The sequence below is a fragment of the Salmo trutta genome, chromosome 33, assembly GCF_901001165.1.
Source record: "Salmo trutta chromosome 33, fSalTru1.1, whole genome shotgun sequence".
Taxonomy (NCBI): Eukaryota; Metazoa; Chordata; class Actinopteri; order Salmoniformes; family Salmonidae; genus Salmo; species Salmo trutta.
In genome coordinates this window covers 4,917,743-4,928,421 of record NC_042989.1, presented here as the reverse complement: position 1 = coordinate 4,928,421, position 10,679 = coordinate 4,917,743, and the positions used below count along the sequence as shown (strand labels likewise).

The 10,679-nt window shown below is 41.2% G+C and overlaps 2 long non-coding RNA genes across 2 annotated transcripts; one reads left to right on the top strand and one right to left on the bottom strand.

Annotated features, from left to right (window-relative positions):
- LOC115172276 (uncharacterized) lies at nucleotides 1-712 on the top strand. The gene is made up of 2 exons (XR_003871413.1): nucleotides 1-90; nucleotides 204-712. It is a non-coding gene; the product is annotated as an uncharacterized LOC115172276 (long non-coding RNA).
- A 3,681-nt stretch (nucleotides 713-4,393) lies between these two features.
- On the bottom strand, nucleotides 4,394-5,053 carry LOC115172277 (uncharacterized). The gene is made up of 2 exons (XR_003871414.1): nucleotides 4,800-5,053; nucleotides 4,394-4,569 (listed from the first exon to the last, which is right to left on the bottom strand). It is a non-coding gene; the product is annotated as an uncharacterized LOC115172277 (long non-coding RNA).
- Between the last annotated feature and the right edge of the window lie 5,626 nt (nucleotides 5,054-10,679).

Below are 10,679 nucleotides of genomic sequence, written 5' to 3'. Positions count from 1 at the left end.
GTAAACCCGAAGTTTAAATAGCCTCTGAAATTCCAGTTGCCCTTGTTTGGGACATACTCGACACTTTGGTCATCCCAGAAAATACACTAGGTCATAGTTACACAAATGTTATTTCACCACGTTGAAATGAACTGACTGTAGATTTTGTATTGCGTTTATCTGGAAGGTATTTCAGTGAACTCATGTGATGTGTGCTTTTGCAGGCAGACTAGCGAAACAAGATGACATCCCCCAAAAAGCAAGGTTTATTACGGGAGGCATCTCACCAGATCATTGCCGGTGGATCAGCAGGTAAGACTAACTTTAGGTTAGTAACACTTTTAGTATATCAAATATTGTCCACAGTCGGTTGTATGGTTCAAATGAACAATCGACTGCGCTTGTTTAAGTTAATTTTCCTACATGCCTACTGTAGAATGTCAGTTTTAGACATTATGGAAAGCAATGTTCCCACGATCTGAATAGTTGTTTTTACTGTAGACGTAATTCAAGAAGTTATATAATTGTTGTGATGAACTCTGAACTATTCAAACTGTTCTGTACCGGATGGTGTCCTTTTTTATATGTCTTCTGAAAACATTACTGTCCGCATCGGGTTCCGCATTCCTTTCCACGTTCTGTATGCGGCTGCTTGTTGGTTTATGAAAATGTGATCTTGCAAGTCCCCCTCCCGTCAACGCCTCTAGAATTCAATCAAACCACCCCCCCCCCCAAAATATATATATATATATATATATATATATATATATATATATATATATATATATATACATACATACATACATACATACATACATACACACACACACACACACACACACACACACACACACACACACACACACACACACACACACACACACACACACACACACACACACACACACACACACACACACACACACACACACACAGTTGTCGGAAGTTTACATACACTTAGGTTGGAGTCATTTAACTTGTTTTTCAACCACTCCACAAATGTCTTGTTAACAAACTATAGTTTTGGCAAGTCGGTTAGGACATCTACTTTGTGCATGACACAAGTCATTTTTCCAACAATTGTTTACAGACAGATTATTTCACTTATAATTCACTGTATCACAATTCCAGTGGGTCAGAAGATTACATACACTAAGTTGACTGTGCCTTTAAACAACTTGGAATATTCTAGAAAATTATGTAATGTCTTTAGAAGCTTCTGATAGGCTAATTGACATAATTTGAGTCAATTGGAGGTGTATCTGTGGATGTATTTCAAGGCCTACCTTCAAACTCAGTGCCTCTTTGTTTGACATCATGGGAAAATCAAACGAAATCAGCCAAAACCTCAGAAAACAATTGTAGACGTCCACAAGTCTGGTTCATCCTTGGGAGCAATTTCCAAAATGCCTGAAGGTACCACGTTCATCTGTACAAACAATAGTACGCAAGTATAAACACCATGGGACCATGCAGCCGTCATACCGTTCAGGAAGGACACGCGTTCTGTCTCCTAGAGAAGAACGTACTTTGGTGCGAAAAGTGCAAATAAATCTCAGAACAACAGCAAAGGACCTTGTGAAGATGCTGGAGGAAACCGGTACAAAAGTATCTAAATCCACAGTAAAATGAGTCCTATATCGACATAACCTGAAAGGCCCCTCAGTAAGGAAGAAGCCACTGCTCCAAAACCGCCATAAAAAACCCAGACTACGGTTTGCAACTGCACATGGGAACAAAGAGTGTACTTTTTGAAAAAATGTCCTCTGGCCTGATATAACAACAATAGAACTGTTTGACCATAATGACCATTGTTATGTTTGGAGGAAAAAGGGGGAGGCTTGCAAGCCAAAGAACACCATCACAACCGTGAAGCACGGGGGTGGCAACATCATGTTGTGGGAGTGCTTTGCTGCAGGAGGGACTGGTGCACTTCACAAAATAGATGGCATCATGAGGTAGGAAAATTATGTGGATATATTGAAGCAACATCCCAAGACATCAGTCAGAAAGTTAAAGCTTGGTCGCAAATGGGTCTTCCAAATGGACAATGACCACAAGCATACTTCCAAAGTTGTGGCAAAATGGCTTAAGGACAACAAAGTCAAGGTATTGGAGTGGCCATCACAAAGCCCTGACTTCAATCCTATAGAAAATGTGTGGGCAGAACTGAAAAAGCGTGTGCGAGCAAGGAAGCCTACAAACCTGACTCAGTTACACCAGCTCTGTCAGGAGGAATAGGCCAAAATTCACCCAACTTATTGTGGGAAGTTTGTGGAAGACTACCCGAAACGTTTGACCCAAGTTAAACAATTTAAAGGCAATGCTACCAAATACTAATTGAGTGTATGTAAACTTCTGACCCACTGGGAATGTGATGAAAGAAATAAAAGCTGAAATAAATCATTCTCTCTACTATTATTCTGACATTTCACATTCTTAAAATAAAGTGGTGATCCTAACTGACCAATGACAGGGAATTTTTACTTGGATTAAATGTCAGGAATTGTGAAAAACTGAGTTTAAATGTATTTGGCTAAGGTGTATGTAAACTTCAACTGTACAGTACCAGTCAAAAGTTTGGACTCACGTACTCATTCAAGCGTTTTTCTTTATTTTGACTATTTTCTACCAGGTAAAATAATAGTTGAGACATCAGTACTATGAAATAACACGTGTAATCATGTAGTAACGAAAATACATTTGAGATTCTTCAAAGTAGCCACCCTTTGCCTTTGACAGCTTTGCACAATCTTGGGATTCTCTCAACCAGCTTCACCTGGAATGCTTTTCCAACAGTCTTGAAGGAGTTCCCACAAATGCTGAGCACTTGTTGGCTACTTTTCTTTCACTCTGCGGTCCAACTCATCCCAAACCATCTTAATTGGGTTGAGGTTGGGTGATTGTGGAGGCCAGGTCATCTGATGCAGCACTCCATCACTCTCCTTCTTGGTCAAATAGCCCTTACACAGCCTGGAGGTGTGTTGGGTCATTGTCCTGTTGAAAAATAAATGATAGTCCCACTAAGCGCAAACCAGATGGGATGGTGTATCGCTGCAGAATGCTGTGGTAGCCATGCTGGTTAAGTGTGCCTAGAATTTTTATATATATATATATATATATATATACACACTATTAAAGGCCCAGTGTACTACTTTAGTGAGAATATATATATATATATATATATATATATTCTCACTAAAGTAGTACACTGGGCCTTTAATAGTCCTCTATTAGCGGACATACTCTCTCCCCCACCCTCATCACCCCCAAACTATGGTTCTATTGATTCCCTGTTTATCTGAGTTATTGCCATTTCAAGCATGCAGAAATCCATCCGGTATGACGTAGCACTGTGACAGTCGCTCTCACTAGACTGATTCTCCATGTTGCTACAAACCTTACTATAATGCCAAAATGAAACATATTTTCGCAACAAAAATATTGTTCTCACATGTTGGTGTTATTTAACACTGTAAATTAAAGTAATGAGTGGTTTTGGGTTGATTTTTCCTTTAATTGTAGTCTAGAATTTTTGGATGAATTAATAGGATTTCATTATTGATTGAAATAGATGCAGAAATACTGAAAATATTCTTTACACTCTAATCTATATATTGTAGCCTATTTGTTCTGTGTGTAGCTTATGTTGTTATAGGCACAGAGGTGGCACCACAGGTTCCAAAGTGGTGTGGCAAAATGTGTACTTGTCTTTTCTGGGGCCTGGAGTTTTTTCTGATCTAATGATCTGGTCAGGTAAAACTCTGGGTCCTATTCATAGACTATGACAAAATATTATTATTATTATTATTATAGATAGCTTGCTTCCCTTTTAATCTGTGCTATGATTATAGGGTTGGGAGTTTTCTTGTCGGGTCATGTGAATTGGAAACACTCCTGGCCAAAGGTGCATGAAACCCTTTCAAACTACCACAAACCTCGTTATTATTCATTCTGAATTGGATATCAAATGAGCCAGAAACAACTACTTCAATGGGCAACATACTCTGTAGTTTAGTGAAGTACTATATCAGGGCTGAGAGTTATGCAAAGAATGGTTACAATGTATTTAAATATCAATTTCACTCTATACACACAATGTTAAACAGTGGACCTTCAAAAATAAAAAAGACACACTTTTCTACATTGTGAACTATTTGAATTGTATGTCATAAACTATTATTTGTTCATCTGAATACAGTGCTCTTCTGTAATTATTCAGTCTGTAAGCTTTATGTAAGGCAGGGTTACATTTAACACTATACACAGTAGACTTTGCAAGCTGCCTGTCTCTAGTTGTGAAGGTTATGGTGGTGCTAGAATACATATATTCTCTCTTTCTGCATTAGCCATCCATCTGTTATAGTTGTACAAACGTGTTCATATTGTCTATATAGACTGCTCTGTGGTGGAATTTTTTTGCTTTTAAGATAGTGCACCACAAACATTTTGTGAATGATCACCTGCAGTAAAAAATAAAATAATATTCCAACATTACTGGACTAACAAACTGTCTGACTAACCTTTTTCAGGAACGTCACTATCCCTTAGCCTTGGGTAGCAGAATCCGATCGTTTCGCCTTCTTTATCCTGTTCCAAACACATTTATTCAGTGAATCGAAGTTATTAATGTTAGCTGATTGCTGCATGATTGGAACAACCTAGCTAGCTAATGTTAGCTAGCTAGCTATCTATCTACTGTAGCTAGGCTACTAAAGCTAACATTAGTAGTTTTGTTAGCTAGCTATAGATTGCATCAATGTAGCTAGTTTTAGAGGATGACTAAACTGCTTTTATTAGCTACTTTTATTTACACATACCTTGTTTTCCATTTAAAATGTGTGTTCACTCTCTCATGAGGCAAGCAACCAGGCAGGAGAAGAGCGTGAGCGATGAAAGAAACCACGTGCAGACTGCAGAGTCAAACAATGAGGTGCTGGTGCAACTACATTTATTTGTTGAGAGGTGTGGTTGATGAGGCTCTGTAGGCTGTAGCTAGAAGACCACTGTGACAGTGTGAAATCCCAGGGATAGGGTTGCATTCGCAAGACAAAATAGAGGCAAACAGGCTGAAATTGGGGGAGGTACTGTGTAAACCTGTCTAATAAGAAACTCCTGCATTCTTCTCAGTTGACGTAAGTTTTTCAAAAAAGTTCTATGATGTGAACTAATGAATATGTCTGGTAAACGGGTTTGTTGCTGCTGCTTGAAAGTGACCAGATTGAAAAGTACTGGGGCGAGTGCTATCTCGCCACACGTTTTCTGGCGGCTCTGTGTAGGCTCATTTGATTCAATTTTTTTTTAGGTTTTGTGGAGACCATTGATGTGTGATTTGATGTGCCACCTGATGCAGTTGTCCTCCTAGATTTTGTTTGCCGTTGCTGGGTCTCAAGGAATAGGTTACAGCCAGTTCAAGCAAAACAAGGGATTTTGTTCTGATAGGGACTAAAGAACGAAGCACCTGGCCTGAACTCTTAAATTGGCTGGATGCCCAGAGGCCACTGACCTTGAACAGACAATAAAACTCACACACCTGAAGTCAATTGTAAGATAAATACAGTGCATTCGGAAAGTATTCAGACCCCTTCACTTTTTCCACATTTTGTTACATTACAGCCTTATTCTAAAATTTATGGGGGGAAAAATCCTCAAACTACACACAATACCCCATAATGACAGAATGAAAATAGGTTTTTAGAAATGCTTGCAAAGGTATTAAGCATAAAAAAGCAGATGCCTTATTTACATAAGTATTCAGACCCTTTGCTATGATTTAGAAAGGCACATCAATCAAATCAAAGTTTATTTGTCACGTGCACCGAATACAACAGTGAAATTCTTACTTATGTCCTAACCAACAGTGCAATTTTTAAGTTAAAAATAGGTATTATGTGAACAATAGATAAGTAAAGAAATAAAAACAACAGTGGAAAATAACAGTAGTTGGGCTAATTAAGGTAGTATGTACATGTAAGTATGGCTAAAGTGACTATGCATATACAGTCGTGGCCAAAGGTTTTGAGAATGACACAAATATACATTTTCACAAAGTCTGCGGCCTCAGTTTGTATGATGACAATTTGCATATACTCCAGAGTGTTATGAAGAGTGATCAGATGAATTGCAATTAATTGCAATGTCCCTCTGCCATGCAAATGAACTGAATCCCCCCAAAATATTTCCACTGCATTTCAGCCCTGCCACAAAAGGATCAGCTGACATCGTGTCAGTGGTTCTCTCGTTAACACAGGTGTGAGTGTTGACGAGGACAGGGCTGGAGATCACTCTGTCATGCTGATTGAGTTCAAATAACAGACTGGAAGCTTCAAAAGGAGGGTGGTGCTTGGAATCATTGTTCTTCCTCTTTCAACCATGGTTACCTGCAAGGAAACACGTGCCGTCATCATTGCTTTGCACAAAAGGGCTTCACAGGCAAGGATATTGCTGCCAGTAAGATTGCACCTAAATCAACCATTTATTGGATCATCAAGAACTTCAAGGAGAGCGGTTCAATTGTTGTGAAGAAGGCTTCAGGGTGCCCAAGAAAGTCCAGCAAGCGCCAGGACCGTCTCCTAAAGTTGATTCAGCTGCGGGATCGGGGCACCACCAGTACAGAGCTTGCTCAGGAATGGCAGCAGGCAGGTGTGAGTGCATCTGCACGCACAGTGAGGCGAAGACTTTTGGAGGATGGCCTGGTGTCAAAAAGGGCAGAAAAGAAGCCACTTCTCTCCAGGAAAAACATCAGGGACAGACTGATATTCTGCAAAAGGTACAGGGATTGGACTGCTGAGGACTGGGGTAAAGTCATTTTCTCTGATGAATCCCCTTTCCGATTGTTTGGGCCATTCGGAAAAAATCTTGTCTGGAGAAGACAAGGTGAGCGCTACCATCAGTCCTGTATCATGCCAACAGTAAAGCATCCTGAGACCATTCATGTATGGGGTTACTTCTCAGCCAAGGGAGTGGGCTCACTCACAATTATGCCTAAGAACACAGCCATGAATAAAGAATGATACCAACACATCCTCTGAGAGCAACTTCTCCCAACCATCCAGGAACAGTTTGGTGATGAACAATGCCTTTTCCAGCATGATGGAGCACCTTGCCATAAGGCAAAAGTGATAAATAAGTGGCTCGGGGAACAAAACATCGATATTTTGGGTCCATGGCCAGGAAACTCCCCAGACCTTAATCCCATTGAGAACTTGTGGTCAATCCTGAAGAGGCGGGTGGACAAACAAAACCCCACAAATTCTGACAAACTCCAAGCATTGATTATGCAAGAATGGGCTGCCATCAGTCAGGATGTGGCCCAGAAGTTAATTGACAGCATGCCAGGGCGGATTGCAGAGGTCTTGAAAAAGAAGGGTCAACACTGCAAATATTGACTCTTTGCATCAACTTCATGAAATTGTCTATAAAAGCCTTTGACACTTATGAAATGCTTGTAATTATACTTCATTATTCCATAGTAACATCTGACAAAAATATCTAAAGACACTGAAGCAGCAAACTTTGTGGAAATTAATATTTGTGTCATTCTCAAAACTTTTGGCCACAACTGTATGATAAACAGAGAGTAGCAGTAGCGTAAAAGAGGGGTTGGCAGGTGGTGGGTGGCGGGACACAATGCAGATAGTCCGGGTAGCCAATGTGCGGGGGCACCGGTTAGTCGGGCTAATTGAGGTTGTATGTACATGAATGTATAGTTAAAGTGACTATGCATATATGATAAACAGAGAGTAGAAGCAGCGTAAAAGAGGGGTTGGTGGGGCGGGACAATGCAAATAGTCCGAATAGCCATTTGATTACTTGTTCAGGAGTCTTATGGCTTGGGGGTAAAAGCTGTTGAGAAGCCTTTTGGTCCTAGACTTGGAGCTCTGGTACCGCTTGCCATGCGGTAGCAGAGAGAACAGTCTATGACTGGGGTGGCTGGGGTCTTTGACAATTTTTAGGGCCTTCCTCTGACACCGCCTGGTATATAGGTCCTGGATGGCAGGAAGCTTTCCCCAGTGATGTACTGGGCCGTACGCACTTCCCTGTAGTGCCTTTTGGTGTGTTTGGACCATTCCAGCATAGTCCTGTAGTTTAGCATCTGCTTCATCTGACCACTTTTTTATAGACCGAGTCACTGGTGCTTCCTGCTTTAATTTTTGCTTGTAAGCAGGAATGAGGAGGATAGAATTGTGGTCAGATTTACCAAATGGAGGGCGAGGGAGAGCTTTGTATGCGTCTCTGTGTTGAGTACAGGGGATCTATAATTTTTTTCCCCTCTGGTTGCGCATTTAACATGTTGATAGAAATTAGGAAAAACTGATTTAAGTTTCCCTGCATTAAAGTCCCCGGCCACTAGGAGCGTCGCCTCTGGGTGAGCGGTTTCCTGTTTGCTTATTTCCTTATACAGCTGACTGAGTGCAGTCTTAGTGCCAGCATCTGTCTGTGGTGGTAAATAAACAGCCACGAAAAGTATAGATGAAAACTCTCTTGGCAAATAGTGTGGTCTACAGCTTATCATAAGATACTCTACTTCAGGCAAGCAAAATCTAGAGACTTCCTTAGATTTCGTGCACCAGCTGTTGTTTGCAAATATGCACAGACTGCCCAGTACCACAGTTGACAGTGCATGTCAGAGCAAAAACGAAGCCATGAGGTCGAAGGAATTGTCCGTAGAGTTCCAATACAGGATTGTGTCGAAGTACAGATCTTGGGAAGGGTACCAAAAAATGTCTGCACCATTGAAGGTCCCCAAGAACACAGTGGCCTCATCATTCTTCTTTTTTTTTTTTACATTTAACTAGGCAAGTCAGTTAAGAACAAATTCTTATTTACAATGATGGCCTACCCCGGCCAAACCCGGACGACACTGTGCCAATTATGGGACTCCCAATCACGGCCAGATGTGACCAATCACAGCCAGATTCGAACCAGGGACTGTAGTGACGCCTCTTGCACTGAGATGCAGTGCCTTAGACCGCTGCGCCACTCGGGAGCCCTATTCTTAAATGGAAGAAGTTTGGAACCACCAAGACTCTTCCTAGAGCTGGCTGACCGGCCAAACTGTGCAATCGGGGGAGAAGGGCCTTGGTCAGGGAGGTGAACAAGAATCCGATGGTCATTATGACAGAGCTCCAGAGTTCCTCTGTGGAGATCAGAGAACCTTCCAGAAGGACAATCATCTCTGCAGCACTCCACCAATCAGACTGTTCTGTTTTAGTTATAATACTTACTTATATTACTTACCTTAAATTTGGCTCCCCCTATTGTTGATCTGGAGTATTTTCCTTTAGCTAGAAAATGACCTGTCATGTGACCTGTTAGGAGGAAGTTGGGTCATTGTTGCCTCATGTAGAGTTCAATGTGCTCTGTTTCAGTTGTCTGCTTTGTGGAAGCCTTGCCAATTAGTATTTTCAGTCCTTTTGCATATCTTTAGTTTCAGAGCATTATTTGTGGAATTTGGATGTGTATGTTTACTTTTTGGAATAGATGGACAGCACTAGCTTCACTGCTATGCTATGTTAGCCTAGCTTTTGCTAGTTGTCAGTGTGAGCAAAATATCAGGTTAAGTTCATATCTAGTTTGTATTTTAGGACAGATGACATTTTTTTTATGCAGACATTGTTGTCTTTGTTTCAGTTTCACACTGTTTCAACTCAATAGATCTTGTGAACATGGAGATCATGCTTTGAGGGTTATGTGAAGGAGTTAATCCTACTGTCAAAATATGCACAGTAACGCATACGGAGGACAGTATACAGGCCTTTATGGTAGAGTGGTCAGACGGAAGCCACTCCTCAGTAAAAGGCACATGACAGCCTGCTTGGAGTTTGCCAAAAGGCACATAAAGGACTCAGACCATGAGGAACAAGATTCTCTAGTCTGATGAAAGCAAGATTGAACTCTTTGGAAGGAATGCCAATCGTCACGTCTGGAGGAAACCTGGCACCATCCCTACGGTGAAGCATGGTGGTGGCAGCATCATGCTGTGGGGATGGTTTTCAGCAGCAGGGACTGGTAGACTAGTCAGGATCGAGGGAAAGATGAACAGAGCAATGTAGACATATTTCCTTGATGAACTTGCTCCAGAGTGCTCAGGACCTCAGACTTGGACAAATGTTCACCTTCCAACAGGACAACGCAGGAGTGGCTTTGGGACAAGTCTCTGAATGTCCTTGAGTGGCCCAGTCAGAGCCCGGACTTGAACCCGATCGAACCTCTCTGGAGAGACCCGACAATAGCTGTGCAGCGATGCTCCCCATCCAAACTGACAGAGCTAGAGGATCATCGGAGAAGAACACAGGAAACTCCCCAAATACAGATATGCCAAGCTTGTAGTGTCATACCCCAAAAGACCTGAGGCTGTAATCGCTGCCAAAGATGTTTCAACAAAGTACTTAAGTAAAGGGTCTGAGTACTTATGTAAATGTTATATTTCAAAATTGTATAAATTAACAAAAAAATTCTGAACCTGTTTTTGCTTTGTCATTATGGGTATTGTGTGTAGACTGATGAATTAAAACAACAATTTAATACATTTTAGAATAAGGCTGTAATGTAACAAAATGTGGAAAAAGTCTAGGGGTCTGAATACAGTACTTTCAGAATGCACTGTAATATGTCCTGGCCTGTTCTCCTTCCTCCAGGGGCTGGAGTCTTGGAACTATCTTTGAGGAAGCTAGAGGACTTAGAGAGACAGGATCTGG